Source organism: Lonchura striata, chromosome 8 (genome assembly GCF_046129695.1).
Source record: "Lonchura striata isolate bLonStr1 chromosome 8, bLonStr1.mat, whole genome shotgun sequence".
Classification (NCBI taxonomy): domain Eukaryota; kingdom Metazoa; phylum Chordata; class Aves; order Passeriformes; family Estrildidae; genus Lonchura; species Lonchura striata.
Window position 1 is genome coordinate 1,590,747 of NC_134610.1, and position 16,941 is coordinate 1,607,687.

At 52.2% G+C, this 16,941-nt stretch overlaps 1 long non-coding RNA gene across 4 annotated transcripts in view; it reads left to right on the top strand.

Moving 5' to 3' along the window:
• Positions 1–1,002: 1,002 nt before the first annotated feature.
• The window catches only part of LOC144246646 (uncharacterized), a 32,800-nt gene continuing 16,861 nt past the window's right edge, over positions 1,003–16,941 (top strand). For 2 of the 4 annotated variants that reach the window (XR_013340312.1, XR_013340311.1), the window contains exons 1-2: positions 1,003–1,076; positions 1,151–1,234. This is a non-coding gene — a long non-coding RNA (uncharacterized LOC144246646). Of the gene's footprint in view, positions 1,077–1,150; positions 1,235–3,846; positions 3,912–9,883; positions 11,409–16,941 lie in introns of those variants that run through there. The other 2 variants (XR_013340309.1, XR_013340310.1) reach the window with 2 other exon arrangements.

The following is a 16,941-nucleotide window of genomic DNA, read 5'->3' on the forward strand; positions in this document are numbered from 1 at the left end:
TGTGGGCAGAGAACCAGGCTGCTCCTTTGAGCCGGGGAAGGAAGGATTTGTGTCTGGAGCGGGCAGGAGGAGGCTGGCAGCGCTCGGAGCGGGCAGGTGTGAGTGAGGATGTGCACATCATCCTCCTGCTCGTGCCCGTGGGAGGTGTGATGTGCCTCTAGGTGAAGCTCGGCAGTGGGAAGCAGGAAATCCAGGTCCCTCTCCCAGATCTTCCTCGGATTTTAGCTTCCAGCTCCTCATCTCCCGATTTAGCTTGATTTCCTGGGAATGGAGCTCTCCCCGCCGGGGGTGCTGATGGATGTGGGAAGGGTTGGGCAGGGCCCTGGGGCTCAGCTGGAGCCCCAATGTCCAACCTGGCCTGGGACACTGCCAGGGATCCAGGGGCAGCCCCAGCTGCTCTGGGAATTCCAGCCCAGCCAGGAATTCCCAATTCCCAATCTCCCAGCCCATCCCTTCCCTTTCCCCCTGGCAGTGGGAGCCATTCCCTGGCTCCTGTCCCTCCATCCCTTGTCCCCAGTCCCTCTCCAGCTCTCCTGGAGCCCTTCAGGCCCTGCCAGGGGCTCTGAGCTCTGCCTGGATCCTTCTCCAGGGGAACATTCCCGGGGCTCTGAGCTCTGCCTGGATCCTTCCCTTCTCCAGGGGAACATTCCCGGGGCTCTGAGCTCTGCCTGGATCCTTCCCTTCTCCAGGGGAACATTCCCGGGGCTCTGAGCTCTGCCTGGATCCTTCCCTTCTCCAGGGGAACATTCCCGGGGCTCTGAGCTCTGCCTGGATCCTTCCCTTCTCCAGGGGAACATTCCCGGGGCTCTGAGCTCTGCCTGGATCCCTCTTTTGTCCCGGTGAGCATCCCCCGCTCTCTCTCCCAGCCCGTCCCCAGCACCCCGCGCATCTCCGGGCTCTCCCCCCGGCAGGAGCCGCTCCGGGGCCGGGCTCGGGGCTTTTGCCGCCCCAGCCCCGCCCCGGGGCCGCCCGCCGCCCCCTCCCCAGCGCGCTCCGCCCCGGCGGCGGCTCCGCTGCGCCCGGAGAGCGCCCGGCGGCGGCGGAGCGGCGGAGCGGCGGCGGGAGCCATGGCCGCGGTGCGTGCGGGGCCGGGGGCGGCGGGGCCGGGGCCGGGGCGCTCACACCACCTTGACGCTTTGTCCCCGGGCAGGTGACGAGGGGCACCGCGACGCGCCGCAGCCGCCTGAAGCGCTCGGACGGCAGCACCACCTCCACCAGCTTCATCCTGCGGCAGGTCAGCGCCGGGGCCGGGCTCGGGGGGCTCCGGGGGGCTCGGGGGGCTCCGTCCCGCCGCCGCTCGGGACCCCCGTGCGCTGCGCCGCGCTGCCCGGGGGATGCTCGGGGGATGCTCGGGGGATGCTCGGGGGATGCTCCGGGGATGCTCCGGGGATGCTCCGGGGATGCTCGGGGAATGCTCCGGGGATGCTCGGGGGATGCTCCGGGGATGCTCCGGGGATGCTCCGGGGATGCTCCGGGGATGCTCCGGGGATGCTCCGGCTCCGCTGGAGTTGCGAGCGCCGCGGAGTTCGGGGCTGCGAGCGGCCCCACAGCCCGGCCGCGGCCGCGGTGCATTCGGATAAACGCACGGATCGTCCTCGCCTTGCCTCCCGGCGGGGATTGAGCCGCTGGGCACTCCCTCCTTATTGCCCGGGACACCGGGAGATGCGCTTGGCGTCGGGAGTGGAAGCTGAGGTTTTAGTCATCTCCTGACTTTAGGATTTCTAGGGGGGAAATGGTTTTAAGTGTGTCACGAGCATCGGCATCCGAGGTTGGTGCTGCTCAGGGCTGGTTGCACGGCAGCCCCGTGCACCGCAGGAGCACTGGTAGCCATCAGCGTGGAAGCTCCTGCTCACATTCCCTTTTTCCTTCCCTGCCATCCCTTTCCTTCCTGCTCCCCTTTTCCACCCTTGTTCCCAGTCTCCCTGCCTGCCAGCTGTCCCTCGCTCAGACACACACTGACATCCTGAGTCCCCTGAAGCATCACCCTCAGCTAAAACTGGCTGTTTGCAGTAAATATTATCCATTTCATCCCCAACTACAGCATGTGCAGCACTCCCCAGAGCCTGAACCTGCATCCCAAATTGCTCAGGGGAAGTGGAGCTGGGCCCTTGGTGGATCCAGGACCCAGCGTGCTGTGCTCAGGACACGGAGCTTGCTCTGCCCCAGAAGGAGATTGAAATCACCCAGGCACGTTTCATTTGTCCTGGTGGCACCTCCTTGTCACGGCCCCAGCCCGGAGCAGCCGTGCCAGGCTGGCAGTGCCCGTTTTCTGACGTTCAGGGTGATCATCCGTGGAGACTGGAGTTGAGACAAGGATAAATGAGCAGAAAGGCAGTTTTGGGTTATGCTGGAGCTGTGGCAGCTGAGGAGATGCTGCCGTGGGTGCTCCTGGGAGATGTCCTGGAGCAGCTCTCAGCCTGGCAGGGGAGCTGCTTCCAGAGGTGGATTTGTGCTAGGTGGGAATTCAGGGTTGGTGGTTTGGGTACAGGGTCCTTGGCATCACCTACAACACCTGGTGTCCAAGGGAGCATGACATGACCTGGAATTTTGGAAGCCAGGCCTCTCTCTCTCTGGTTTTGGGGGACTCATTTCCCTCCTGAGCCCCCTGGGGTGTTGCACTTCTGATTAGGAAGAGGAAAATCAGGGGATGGGATGTTTTTCCTGCCCTTTACCCTCCCACAGGGAAGTTTTCCCTCATAACAATCAGGCTCTGCAAGCAGAAGTGGAACAGAAAGTCCCACCAGCAGGGATCAGCCCCAGGTAGCTCTGTGGTGCTTGTAGGTCTGCTTGAAAAACAAATAGGAATTCTGTCACTCAGACTTGTAATCCGTGTCCCAAAGGAGTTAAAATCTTTTGTAGATCTTGTATACGTGAAAAACTGAGCACCAGCTTCTTGCCCAAGCCCACAATACCTATGGAAATTATATCCTTGGTTTCCTTCTGTGCCAGGAGGGACGCAGCTCCCTGGGATTTGAACTCATTACTCGACTTTTCATTATGTTGCATTTAATTTCTGGTTTCGATCCATTGCTCAATCTAATTTAGGAAGGGAATAACGTTTGGAGGAGCTTTTGGATTTGCATTTTTTATTTTTTTTTGTCCACACCATGCGGTGGGAAGCAGAGAGGGGCTGTGGGGTGTGTGTCCACAAGGACAGAGCTCCCAGCTCCAGCCTCTGCTGGGGGAGATGCTGCACTGGAGGGCACAGGTGGAGTCCTGTCCTCCCAGGATCACCCAGGGGGGTGCTGGAAATCAGTGGGATGATGTTTAAACACCCCCAAAGGGAGTGGGATCGCTGCTGTCCTGGAGTGACTCCTGATGCAGGAGATTCCCAGCCCCAAATCCGGGGCACAGCCAAGGCTGGGAGCAAAGCTGGCACTGAAGGGGTCAAGTGTGGCCTTTGAGCAAGGAGTGGGTGCACAAAACTGTTCCTCTGACGTGGCAGGTGCTGCTCAATTAGAGCCAAGAACCCCCTGAAGGGACAGGAGTCAATTATTAGACACTAATTAGGGCAGCTGGAAGCGTGTGCTTGTGATTCCACACACCGCTGGCATCAGAACTCCTCCTTGTGTTTTCTGGGGGTTCTGTGTTCCCAGCCCTTGTGACACAGGATCTGGCGTTTTCCCTTGGAATTCTGGCAGGATGGATTTATTCCCTGCAATTTCTGATGAGATTTATTTCACTGACAAAAGCTGTGACCTGTGCAGGGCAACAGCAAGCACCCAGAGGTTGTGTCAGAGCATCCACCACTTCTCAGGATGCTGGGGTGGAAGTGCAGCTTCCCTTTCTCCTCCTCATTTTTCTCCCTCTCCTCCTCCTCCTTTTACTCCTTCTCCTCCTCTCCAGGTATCTCCCAGGGGAATATTTACACATTTTGCTTTTTATTGACCCAACTGCAGCCCTTGTGCAGGTGAGATTGAGACACCTCCTCAGGCAGGGTTTCCCTTTGGAATGTTCTCCCTCAAACCTCAGGGTCAGGAGGGGCTGAGGGAGCTGGGAAGGGGCTGGAGAATCCCTGAGGGAGCTGGGAAGGGAATGGAGAATCCCTGAGGGAGCTGGGAAGGGAATGGAGAATCCCTGAGGGAGCTGGGAAGGGAATGGAGAATCCCTGAGGGAGCTGGGAAGGGAATGGAGAATCCCTGAGGGAGCTGGGAAGGGAATGGAGAATTCCTGAGGGAGCTGGGAAGGGAATGGAGAATTCCTGAGGGAGCTGGGAAGGGAATGGAGAATCCCTGAGGGAGCTGGGAAGGGGCTCAGCCTGGAGCCAAGGAGGATCCCCAGGGATCTTTTCCCTCTCTGGAATTCCCTGCCAGGGGGATTTGGGATCATCCCAGGGAATGGGACAGGAGCAGAGGGAACGGCCTCAGGCTGGCCCAGGGGAGCTCAGGGTGGATTTTGGGGAAATTCCTTCATGGAAAGGGGCTCAGGAGGAACCCCCATCCCTGCAGGGATTTAAAGCCCTGTGGATGTGGCACTTGGGGACAGGGGTCAGTGGTGGCCTTGGCAGAGCTGAGGATGGTCGGACTCGATGATTTCAGAAGATTTTTTGGTACCAGCAGGGCCTTGGAATAAAATCTCCTTGAAACATTCATAGGAATCAGTGGAAATCCTTCCCACTTTGTGCCAGAGACTCCAAGTGAAGCCACTGAGTGTCCCTGAGCTGCCCAAGGACATTTAACTTCACACACAACTATATTTAGACGTGCAGTTTATTTCTGGAAGATTTTTTGCTGCTTCTTTAGAGATAGTTGAGGTTAAAGCAAATTTTCTTTTGAGACTTAGTTACACCTGGTGCTGCATCTCTGGCAGCACTTGTGCTTCACCTTTTTAAATGCAATTTTTCCTGTGTAATATTGAGAGGAAGAGAGGAGCAGCCTTTTGTGTTATCAGAGCAGCTCTCAGGCTGTAACAGCACCTCAAAGGCTGAGGACATTGTGACAAAATAATTTAGAATCTTTAAAAAAAAGAGTTTTGTGGCCTTGTCTCCACAGGGCTCTGCTCGTCAGTGACCGTTTCTTGATGAACTTTTCAAGGTGCATTGGAATTCTTTCCAGAATTCTGCATTTTTTTGTCTCAAAATCCTTTCCCTCAGAGCATCCCCTGGGGACTCTGGTCCCCTCCTGGAAGCTGCTGGGAGCAGGGTCCATTCCAGTGGGAACCTGCAGTGATCCAGGCATTCCCCAAAATCCAGCGCTGATTAAATGGATAAAAATCGTGTCTGCAGAGGAGCAGAGCAGAGGTTCAGCAATTTAGCTCAGGATGAGCTCAATCCTGCCATGAGTCATTAATTTCTAAAATACAGCTTACTGTCATGGAATGTGATTATTCCTTAGGCTGGGCTCTTCTGTTCCTCTGTGCAGCACTGGGGAGCAGTTTAAGCATTTGACAGGTGAATAAAAGGCTGAGCCCTCTCTGCCCAGAGCAGCAGCCCTGGCAGGGCTGTGCCTCATCCCTGCTGAGCTCAGCCAGCTCTCAGGTCATGCCACTTGATGAAAAAACAGTGGATTTAGTTTGTAAAAGTCAAGATTTGACTTTGTAAATCCAAATGTTTAGGTCGAATCAAGGAGGGGAATTAAGGGTAAAAGTGAAATGAATGTTCCCAGGGTGTCTTGCTTGACTTTCCCTCAGGTTTGGGGTTTTCTCCTGCATTCAGCTCCACAGAGTTTACAAAAGCTTTCCAAAAGGGCCTTGCAGCTTTGGGGGAAAGCAGTGTTTTCTGCTTGGAAATGGAATCCTGGCGTGGTTTGGGTTGGGAGGGAATTAAATCCCATCCCATTCCGGCTCCCTGCCGTGGCAGGGACACCTGCCACTGTGCCAGGGCGCTGCCAGCCCTGCCCAGCCTGGCCTGGGACACTGGATCCTGTTGGGTTGGGGCCAGTTCCAGGTGATGGTTTGCTCCTGCAGGGCTGCACTGGGACAATCCATGGCAGGAATTCCCTGTGGAGGACCGGGGAGCTTCCATGGAATCATCCCCTGGCAGCTGGACAGGAACCATCCCACCGAGGGGCAGGGCTGGGATTTTGGAATGGCCGCAGTGCCCTCGGTGAGGAAATCCTGGGAAAATGAGGAGTCCAGCCCCGCTGCCCTACAGCTTCCCGTGTGGAAGGTGCTCACCAGGTGAGCCCAAGGGTTCCAGGACATGCAGAGGACATCCCTCCATCAGCTCCTGATGGTCAGAGCCTTGGTGGGACCTTCTCCAGGGTTTCCTGGAAGGAAATGGATGGATTTGGAGCGTGTCCTTTGTAGGGCTGGGCCAGGCCAGGGGCACGATGGATTTAGGGAAAGGCTCTTCCCCCAGAGGCTGCTGGCACTGCCCAGGCTGCCCTGGGCACATTCCCAAGTGTTCCAGGAGCATTTGGACACCAGGGATGCCCAGGGTGGGAATTTGGGGTGTCTGGGGCTGGATCCATGATCCAGGGCTCCCTTCCCATCAGGATATTCTGTGACTCCATGAACCTTCACAAGGATGAAATAAGAGGAAACTAAATGGATTTTCCTTTTTTCTTTTAATTATTAAGCAAGGAGCAGAAAAATTGGCTTCTCTCCTCAGTTCTGTCATCACCAGAGCCGGCAGCCTTCTGCACATTCCCGTTTTTCCCTGGAATGCTGCGGGCCTGGGAATCTCCAGGGCACGATGAGGCTTTAATGAACATTTCTTCCCGTTCTAATTGAATCCCCAATTAAGCTCTCCCTCAGTTCTGTTAGGAGGCCACGCTGTGAGAGCCATGTTGGCAGGCAAGTCCCGAGGGCGGCCGCGTGTTTCCCGGGAAAATCCCCCCAGATGTTGAGTTTTGGCTGGATTTGGAGCTCCACAACCTCTGGGCAGCTCCAGGGGTGATGTTCACGCTGAGGTGCCACCATGGTCCATCTCCCATGGATTGGGAGTGATGTCCATGCTGAGGTGCCACCATGGTGCATCTCCAACAGGATTGGGGTTGATGCCCACCGTGGTGCATCTCCCATGGATTAGGGGTGATGTCCACGCTGAGGTGCCACTGTGGTGCATCTGCCATGGATTGGGGTTGATGCCCACCGTGGTGCATCTCCCATGAATTAGGGGTGATGCCCACGCTGAGGTGCCACCGTAGGGTATCTCCAACAGGACTGGGGGTGATGCCCACACTGAGGTGCCACCATGGTCCATCTCCCATGGATTGGGAGTGAAGTCCACACTGAGGTGCCACCATGGTGCATCTCCCATGGATTGGGGGTGATGCCCACGCTGAGGTGCCACCATGGTGCATCTCCCATGGATTGGGGGTGATGCCCACCATGGTGCATCTTCAACAGGATTGGGGGTGATGCCCACTGTGGTGCATCTCCCATGGGATTGGGGTGATGTCCACGCTGAGGTGCCACCATGGTCCATCTCCCATGGACTGAGGGTGATGTCCATGCTGAGGTGCCACCGTGGTGCATCTCCCATGGATTGGGGGTGATGCCCACCGTGGTGCATCTCCCATAGATTGGGGGTGATGTCCACGCTGAGGTGCAACCATGGTGCATCTCCCATGGATTGGGGGTGATGCCCACCGTGGTGCATCTCCCATGGATTGGGGGTGATGCCCACCGTGGTGCATCTCCAACAGGATTGGGGTTGATGCCCACCGTGGTGCATCTCCCATGGATTGGGGGTGATGCCCACCGTGGTGCATCTCCAACAGGATTGGGGGTGATGCCCACCGTGGTGCATCTCCAACAGGATTGGGGGTGATGCCCACACTGAGGTGCCGCCGTGGTGCATCTCCCATGGATTGGGGTTGATGCCCACCGTGGTGCATCTCCCATGGATTGGGGCACCATCCGTGTGCCCAGCACAGCGGGGCTGGAGCACGCCAGCAGCTCTGGGACTTCTCGGGAGGCAGAGGAATTAACGGGACGTTAACGGGATTTTAACGGGACGGTTCCATGGGTTTGGAGCCGTTGGGATTGGACCTTCCCAAAGGTCGGCTCCTGCTCCCCGCGGACGCTGACCGGCTTCTGTCTCCATGGCAACAAGGCTGGGCTTTGGGCAGAGCCCAAATTCACCCAGGAAAAGTCAGATATTAATAGAGAGCGACGTCGGGATGGAGGCAGAAATAGGATTTGGCTGCTCCTCAGCCCAAATTTGGGGGATCTGGGAGGGATCCGTGTGCCTGGACCGGCTGTGGGTGTTTGTTTACGTGTCTCTGTGCAGCGTGACCTATAAAATTAATTCTCTTCAGCCATGTTATCCCAGCCAGGCAGCAGAATGGGAGCAGGATGGCAATGGGCGAGGTTCCAGAGGTGGGACAGGAAATATAGAGGCTAAAACTGTCAAATATAAATATAAAGTGATATCATTTCTATTTATATAATAGAAATATCAAAACATATTTATATAACATATATATAAGTGTAAATGTTATAAACGTATTTATATAAAATATATATAAGTGTAAATGTAAATATATATATATAGGGTATGAATGCACAATGCTCTTGCTCCCCTTCAATATTTAATAAGCACTAACTAAAAAAAACCACAATATAAATATAAATATAAATATAAATATAAATATAAATATAAATATATCAATATATAAACGTATAAATATTAGTGTGAATATGAATATATATGTTGTGAAGGCATATATATAAACATATAAATATATATAAAATATGTAAGTGTAAATGTAAATACACATATAAATATATGTATAAATATAAATATATGTAGGGTACTAATGCATGATGCTCTTGATTTCCCCCTTCACTATTTAATCAGAAAGAATTAAAAAATACCCTTACAAACACATAAATATATATCTTTAAAAGGTTATAAAAATATTTTGGTAATGACTGATGGATACCTTGACACCTGAGACAATTTAGAGAGCGGGAATAAGAACATTTCTTTCCTCTGCTGTTTTAATTTTTGGCTGCTGCTAATGAGGTCTCCAGATAAAAAGGGATTGGGAGCAGCAAGGCCTTGCTGCCTTTCCCTCTCCTAAAAATGGGAATTTTTCCTAAAGGACAGGGAGAGAGGCTGGAGATCCCTCCTGGCCCATTCTCTGCCCTGGTACAAACCCTGTGCGGTTTTGGGAATCTTTCACACCTCAGCCCTGCTGTGGGAGGTGCTGCTCCCTCCGAGCTGTTGGGAATTTTGGTGGCAGCATTGCCGTGGTCCCTGAGTGTCCCCGAGTGTCCCCGAGTGTCCCCACCCCAAGCCCTGTGTCTGCAGAGGGACCCTGGGCTGGCGTTTGGTGAGATTTGGGCTGGAGGGTGTGAAGGTCCAGAAGGTTCTGGGGAAAACCCAGCCTGGTAGTTCCCACTGAACAATGGACCCTCAGCATTCCCTGGCCCTGACACTCCCAGGACGAGCAGCGTGCTTCAGGGAAATCCTTTTCTTGTCCCAAATAAGAGATTTAACATCCTTAAGTGAAAGTCTCTTGAATCCTGACAGTTTGCAGCGCTCGGCCCTGGGCTGTGACATCTTCTCCTGCCAGGAATAAGCTGTAAGCTCCCCTTGGCTTTCCTTGGATCCCGTTTTTCCTGAGGTTTGTGTGGTTTCAGTGCTTACCAGGCACTCTTTTCCCAGCTCACATCCTGCATTTTCCCATTTATCCCTGTGACAGCAGGAGCTGCCCCCATGTCTCCACATCTCCGCAGCTTCCTGCACTTAATGCACTTTGATATCCCTGCAAAAATCAGAGATCCCCAGCCAGGCAGGGCAGTCAAATAATTCCAGGCTGAATTTTGCAAAAACCTTTTGAAAGCACTCCTTTGGAATTCAAGGTGATCCTTTTATTAGGATAATTATTGGGATTTGCTGGCTGACCTGAAGCAGCAGCAGCCAGCTGGATTTAAGCAGGAGAATCCCGACCATATCCTGGAGGAAAATCCCTGTTCTGCTCCTCACTAGTGACTCCAGTAAACCTTGACAACTACAGAGTTACGTAGAGGAAGGAGGATTACGGGAGGATTTTCCAGCCAAATTCCATTGGTGATTTGGATTTGCATTCTGCTTGCCCAGGTTCTTGTGGTGAGTTACATCCTCCACTTTTACCTCAGGGGCTTAGGGAACCTTCTCTTGGGGGATTGGGGACAACACTTGGCACGTAAACGTTCACTCCTGTTTTTGTGAAGTGTTTTTGGAGCCTTTTATTCCAAATTCCCTCCCTACTTCAAAGTTCACAAGTGGAATTTTGGTGCCGGGAATTCCTCGGGGTGTTTGTTCCTTGGGTGATCTCTTCTGAGCAATGGGAACTGATTTGCCCATTAGGAGACATTTCATAACCTGGTGAGTTGTTTTTTTTTCTTCCTCTCTTTTATTCATTGAAGAGGGATAAAAACACCCTCAGCACTTGGCATTTCTTGGGCCTTCATGCCCAGTCGAGGTTAATGGGCAGGGGTGATGAAACCTCAGCCAGGCATTCATCTTCCAGGAGCCTGCTGGCAATTAGGGCTGAAATATTCTCCTGCTGCTTTGGCTTGGAGCATCTTGGGCCAGCAGGAGCAGCTTCTCCTCCCTCTCCCTGCTCCCCACACTCGGGGTTGGGGGAGAAAGGATCCATCCCGTGGGACAACAACTCTGCTGTGGACAAAGGAATGTGTGACCTGGGGGTGGCAGAGGGGACAGCTGGTGCTGCTGGGCTGGGGGGAGGAGAGGGATTCCAGGAATTCCAAATGGAACCCACGTCCTTGGAGGAGAAGGTGGCGTGGGGGACGCACAGAAGCGAGGAATGAGCTGGGAGGGTGGGGAAGAGGAGATGGGAGAGGCAGGGAAGGATCCCTGTGGGATGAGTTATGGAATTGATAAGGTTGGAAAAGACCTTTAGGACCATCAAGTCCAACATCAAGCAGCAGCACCACTGTGGTCACCACTGAGCCGTGTCCCCAGGTGCCACCTCCAGGGACGGGGACCTCACACTGCCCTGGGGAGCCCATTCCAGTCCCATTCCAGTCCCATTCCAGTCCCATTCCTGTCCCATTCCTGTCCCATTCCAGTGCTCTACAGCCCTGTCCATGAAAGAACTGATCCTGACATTTACCCTAAACCTCCCCCAGCACAACCTGGGGCTGTTTCCTCCCCTGCAGCTCATGGCCCTGCCCCTCTTCCATCTTCCTTCTCCTCCAAAAGCTGCCTCTGGCCTTGCCTTGCCTGTCTCCTTTTCACCAGTGCCTCTTTCCTCTGCACTGAATTTCAGCAGCTGCCTCATTACCCATTTTTGTACCAGACAAAAAGAGTGGGAAGAAGGGAAATCCCAAATTTTTACTACAGTAACTAGTTAAATTCGGATAAGGACAGCATGTGGGATTCTTGTTGTTGTTTATTTCTGTTTTTTTCCTGGGAATGTTGTTACTCTCTTTTATTTCCCATTGCGTGTGTCACAGCTTGTGTTTGTCCCTTAGAGGTGACAGTGTTGGGACACTCCCTAAAAACTGAGAGCTGCCCAGTGGACAGGGTGTCACATCAGCCAAGTATGGGAACAGACTGAGGGATAAAAGAAAAGAGCTCCCCAAAACCTGACAAAAACCAGGGCCAGGGAAAAAAGTGAGAGGAAGGAGAAAAGGAGGGGGAAAAAAGACCAAGCAAGGGGAGGTGGAATCTGTCTCTGGTTTGTGTGCAGAGAGCCTGAGAGCACAAAATGTGGGTAGTGGCCCTAAAGAGCGGGTGACTCTCATAACTCATCTTCTGGCACTTCAGTCCCCCATTCTTTGGTGTTCTGGAAGGAAAATGTTCCCTTTTCCTTCAGGGAGCAGTTGGATGTGTCCTAGGCACACTCACTGGGGCTGGAGCAGCTTCCTCTGCTTTCATCCCTTTTTTTACCCCTTTCTCTTTTCTTTCTTGTTGTGGTTTGACACGGAAAAATTCTTTTTCCGTGTCAAACCACGACATTTCTGCTTTGGTCCTTTTCCTTTTTTTTCTTTTCCTTTTTTTTCCTTTCCTTTTTTTCCCCTTTTCCCCCCTTTTCCCCCTTTTCCCCCCTTTTTTCCCCTTTCCCCCTCCTTTTTCCCCTTTTTTCCCCTTTTCCCCCCTTTTTCCCCCCTTTTCCCCCTTTTCCCCCCTTTTCCCCCCTTTCCCCCCCTTTTTCCCCCCTTTTCCCCCTTTTCCCCCCTTTCCCCCTTTTTCCCCCCATTTCCCCCATTTCCCCCATTTTCCCCTTTTTTCCCCTTTTTCCCCCTTTTTTCCCCCTTTTCCTTTTCCTTTTCTATTCCCATTTTCCTTTCCCATTCCCATTTTCCTTTCCCTTTCCCATTCCCATTTTCCTTTCCCTTTCCCATTCCCATTTCCCTTTCCCTTTCCCTTTCCCTTTGTCCCTGCAGAGTTTGGGTGAGGACTGGTACAGAAAGTGGCAGCATGGGGACAGCAGAAAAGCCACCAGGAGTCACCTGCTGCCTCCTGCCACACGATGCCCTCTCCATGGACACTCTGCATGTCCAACCTCTGCCCCTCTCCTTTTTCCAAGGGATTTTTCCAGGGATGTCGTTTGTAGGGTTTCCTCAAGGCACTGAGATTGTCTCCAGCACGTGGTCCCTGTTCTCTCAGGGGCCAAACCTCCACAAAGGAAATTTCCTTGGCTCCAAAACCTCACCAAAACCCACCCAGCCTGGCCTTGGGCTCTCCCAGGGCTGGGAAATGTTTTCTGGATTTATTTCATCCACTCAATTCTGCTCCAAACCATCCACAAGTGGGGGAGCAGCTCTCGTGATAAATCTCCTGATATTTTAAACTTCTCCATGACCCTGGCTCCTCTCTGTGCTCAGTGATTTAAGAGGTTTTTGTGGGTTCCTGCAACTCGTGCTGAGAAACAACTGAGAACCTCCCACATCCTCTCACCTTTCCCAGTTCCTGGCACCCCAAGTCCACCTGCAAACCCTTTCCCTTCCTTTTTTCACAGGTGCCCCAGGTTCCTGTGCTGGGTAAAGGAGAGGTTCCCACTTGCAGGCAGGAAAAGCAGAGTTGGGGAATCACAAGCCGCTGTAATTTATGCAGGAGCAGTGTGGGGGAAATTGCAGCCCACTCCTGTTCCACATAAATTATGGATGTACCTCCTTGGAAATAGCTGCAGAGGGGGTTCAGGGGTTTTTTTGGCTAATGAATCATGCCCTGAATTTCTACAGTACCTACATTGACTCAAATGTCTCCTTGTGGCCCCACCTTTCTTTTTACATCATCTCTAAACTTTGGCTGAACTCGCAGCTCCGGATGCTTCTTTATTTTCCTCACGACAGACCCATTCCTTGAAGAATTCTGGAGAATTTTCCCTTTCTTTGAAGAATTCTGAAGAATTTCCCCCTTTGGAAAAGGGGCTCCTAAATTTGCTCCCAGAGCCTTCCCCACGGGGGAGTTTCCATCTTGTGCTTTGGAGATCTCTGAAGAGATCCCTCAGCTGCTTCTGAAGGATCTGTGGGAATAAATGAGTGTTTAGGAAGGTGCAATCTGCTCTTGTGTGCAGATATCCATGAATTTAGAACCTCTGGAGCTGTGGCCTTCAAACCAAGGTCCTGGGCAACACGAAACCTTTGGAACTGAGCAGGGAAATAAAGGAAGATATTCCTGAAGGAAGTGAAGGATGCTGCTGCTCACCCTGTATTTGGGGGTGTAAAATATAGATATAATATTGAGATTTGGGGGTATAAATATAGATATAATATCGATATTTCTGCAAGCTGAGGGGGGATTTAGAGGAATGCCATGTGCAGCCCTGGGAATTGTCCATGAGGAATGTCTGGGCTGGGATCTGAGCTCCCCCACTGCAGCAGGGGGAACATCCAGCAGCAAGGAGCTGCTGGGGAAGGGCTCTGGGGAGGGTGGGGAAGGTGAAGAGAAGTTGTTTGGAACAGGAGGAGATGGAACAGCTTTGGACCTAAAATCAGCCTGCTCCAAGGATACAGAACGTTGTGGAAAGGAGGAGTGGAAGTGTGATTTTCATGATAATGCAGGAGCGGGTGGAGCAGCGTAGGCACCAGGGAGAGGGGTGGAATGAGGAGATGGAGGGGGGAGAGGAGGCTCGGTGCTCAGGGAGGGGGTGGGAAAATGGAAATCAAATCCCAGTCCTGGAAAACCGCTTGGATTTCGCCAGGGATGCAGCAGGCAGAATTTCGGGATGCTAAAGAGAGACACAAGGAATATTTTATTGTCTTGTGCAAGGAGCCTGCCTGGGCTATATTTAACTGCTCTCGTGTGTGCTCTCATGAGGAATCCGTGCACTTTCCCCCGTTTCATGGCATGGTTTAAGCACAATTATTTCTGTTCTGGTGGAAGGTGTCGCTGCCCGTGGCAGGGGGTGGAACAGGATGAGCTCCAGGGTCCTTTGCCATCCCTCCCAGCCCGGGACTGACTCAGTGCCACACGCATTGGCAAATAGCAGAGGGCTTCGCTTCGGGCCCTGGCCATATGCTCATGTAAAATATGCTAATGAGCAGCTAATGAGCGAGCGGGGAGGATGCTCTGCCTGAATTCCAGCATCAGTTCCCTGGGGTTTGGGGAATTTCAGCTAAGTCTGGCTTGGAGAGGGGTAACTTTGCTCTCCACAGCAGTTCCAAGCTGTGCCTTTCTCCCATTCAGGTCTATTATTAGAATAGTTTGGTACAATGTATTTTAATAAAATCCCTGGGTTTTTTTTTCCTATTCAGTTCTATTCTTAGAACCCTTTCTTGGTAGGGTATATTTTAATACAACCCCAAATCACAGTGCACTGTGCTGATGGTTTGTGGCTCTCCAGCATCCCTGTCAGGACTGTGCCTCTGGACTGGTCCTGCTGTGCCCACCCACATTTTGCTGCTTTGGAGGGGGTCAAATCCTTTGTTCCTGGAAAAGCCCTTTTTGGGTTGTATCTAAAAGGCAACATTTCAGTTGGGATGAACTTGAACTATTCCCATGGAAGAAAATACTGTGCGGAGGAAAAAAACACCCAAATTTTGGAGCATGATTGGAAATCTGTGACCATCTGGAGGGAGAAGGCTGCAGGGAGGTGTCCGTGTGTTCCTCACAGATGTTCATCACCACTCCTGGCACTGCAGATCCCAGGGGATCCCAAGGGATCTGCCTCCCTGACTTCCACCGTGGCTGTGGCTTGGTTTGAGCTTCAGGGGGTTAAGCTGGGCTTAGAGAGCATTGGCACATCCCAGAATCCCAGAATGGGTCGGGTTGGAAGGGTTAAAGCCCATCCCAATCCACCCCCTGCCATGGCAGGGACACCTCCCACTGTCCCAGCCCAGCCAGGAACTCCCAATTCCCAATCTCCCACCCATCCCTGCTCATCCCACCAGCCCAGCCAGGAATTCCCAATTCCCAGTCTCCCACCCATCCCTGCCCTCTGGCAGTGGGAGCCATTCCCTGGGTCCCTTTGTCCCAAACTTCCCTGTGTTTCCAGGAGGAATCCAGCAGTAATAACAATCTTCCAAAATGTAAACTTTGGACCAAAATAAATCCTGTGTCTTCCCTGGAATGGGGGCTGGGACCGTTTGGGCTGTGGGAGCTCAGCCATGGGGGGATGGTCCTTGTTTCCATCTTGATCCTGGTTTGGCTCCTGGATCTGGTTTGGATCCTGGATTTGGTTTGGATCCTGGTGCTGGTTTGGATCCTGTCCTTGGTTTGGATCCTGGTCCTGGTTTGGATCCTGGTCCTGGTTTGGATCAGCTCCTGGTTTGGATCCTGCCCCTGGTTTGGATCCTCGTCCTGGTTTGGATCAGCCCCTGGTTTGGATCCTGCCCCTGGTTTGGATCCTGGTGCTGGTTTGGATCCTGGTCCTGGTTTGGATCCTGTCCCTGGTTTGGATCCTGTCCCTGGTTTGGATCCTGCCCCTGGTTTGGATCCTGCCCCTGGTTTGGATCCTGCCCCTGGTTTGGATCCTGCCCCTGGTTTGGATCATCTCCTGGTTTGGATCAGCTCCTGGTTTGGATCCTGGTGCTGGTTTGGATCAGCCCCTGGTTTGGATCAGCCCCTGGTTTGGATCCTGCCCCTGGTTTGGATCATCTCCTGGTTTGGATCAGCTCCTGGTTTGGATCCTGGTGCTGGTTTGGATCCTGCCCCTGGTTTGGATCAGCTCCTGGTTTGGATCCTGCCCCCAGCCCTTCCCTGGCTGTGTTCCCTGCTGCTGCTTTTTCTCTCGTGGGGTCCCAGAGCTGGGGCTGGGTGCTGTGAGCAGCAGATTGCTGCACTTCGTGTTGCTGCTGTCTTGCTTTTTCTTTTCTTTTCTTTTCTTTTCTTTTCTTTTCTTTTCTTTTCTTTTCTTTTCTTTTCTTTTCTTTTCTTTTCTTTTCTTTTCTTTTCTTTTCTTTTCTTTTCTTTTCTTTTCTTTTCTTTTCTTTTCTTTTCTTTTCTTTTCTTTTCTTTTCTTTTCTTTTCTTTTCTTTTCTTTTCTTTTCTTTTTTTTCTTTTCTTTTCTTTTCTTCTTTTCTTGGTGGGTCCTTCCACCCTCATGCCATCAAGTGAAGCATTTTGTAGGAACAGACAACGCTGAATTTCATGGGAATGAAATATCTGATTCTAGAAAAAATAGGATATTTTTAGATGTTTATAAGAATTTCAGGCCACTGGGACATGTATTCACTTACGCAGAAAGTCACTAATTACCTTCTAAAAGCCAATTTTCACAAGGTTGTTCCTTATTCCTTAGTTTTTCTTCAGGCAGGACGAACCTGGCAAATCCTGACTCGTGGTGAGCCCAGGTTTTGAGAGGAATTTCTGGGAGTCTGCTCCTAGTTTGTGCAGTGTGAGGATGAATATCCTCTTGATTTACTCGAAGGCGTTTCATGGCTGTCAAATACACGATTCCCATTTCCTTACAAGCTCAGATCCATAGGAAAATCCTTTTCCAAGAGATTTTCAGGCAGGACAGTAACTAAAAAGAAGAATCCCATGCCCGGTGTGGATCTTGGGTGGCGGCAGGAGCTGAATTTCTGGGATGAAACTCTGCAGTTCTGGTCCAAGCCACAGGATGGGGATGTTGGATTGAGGCTCGTTGGAACATC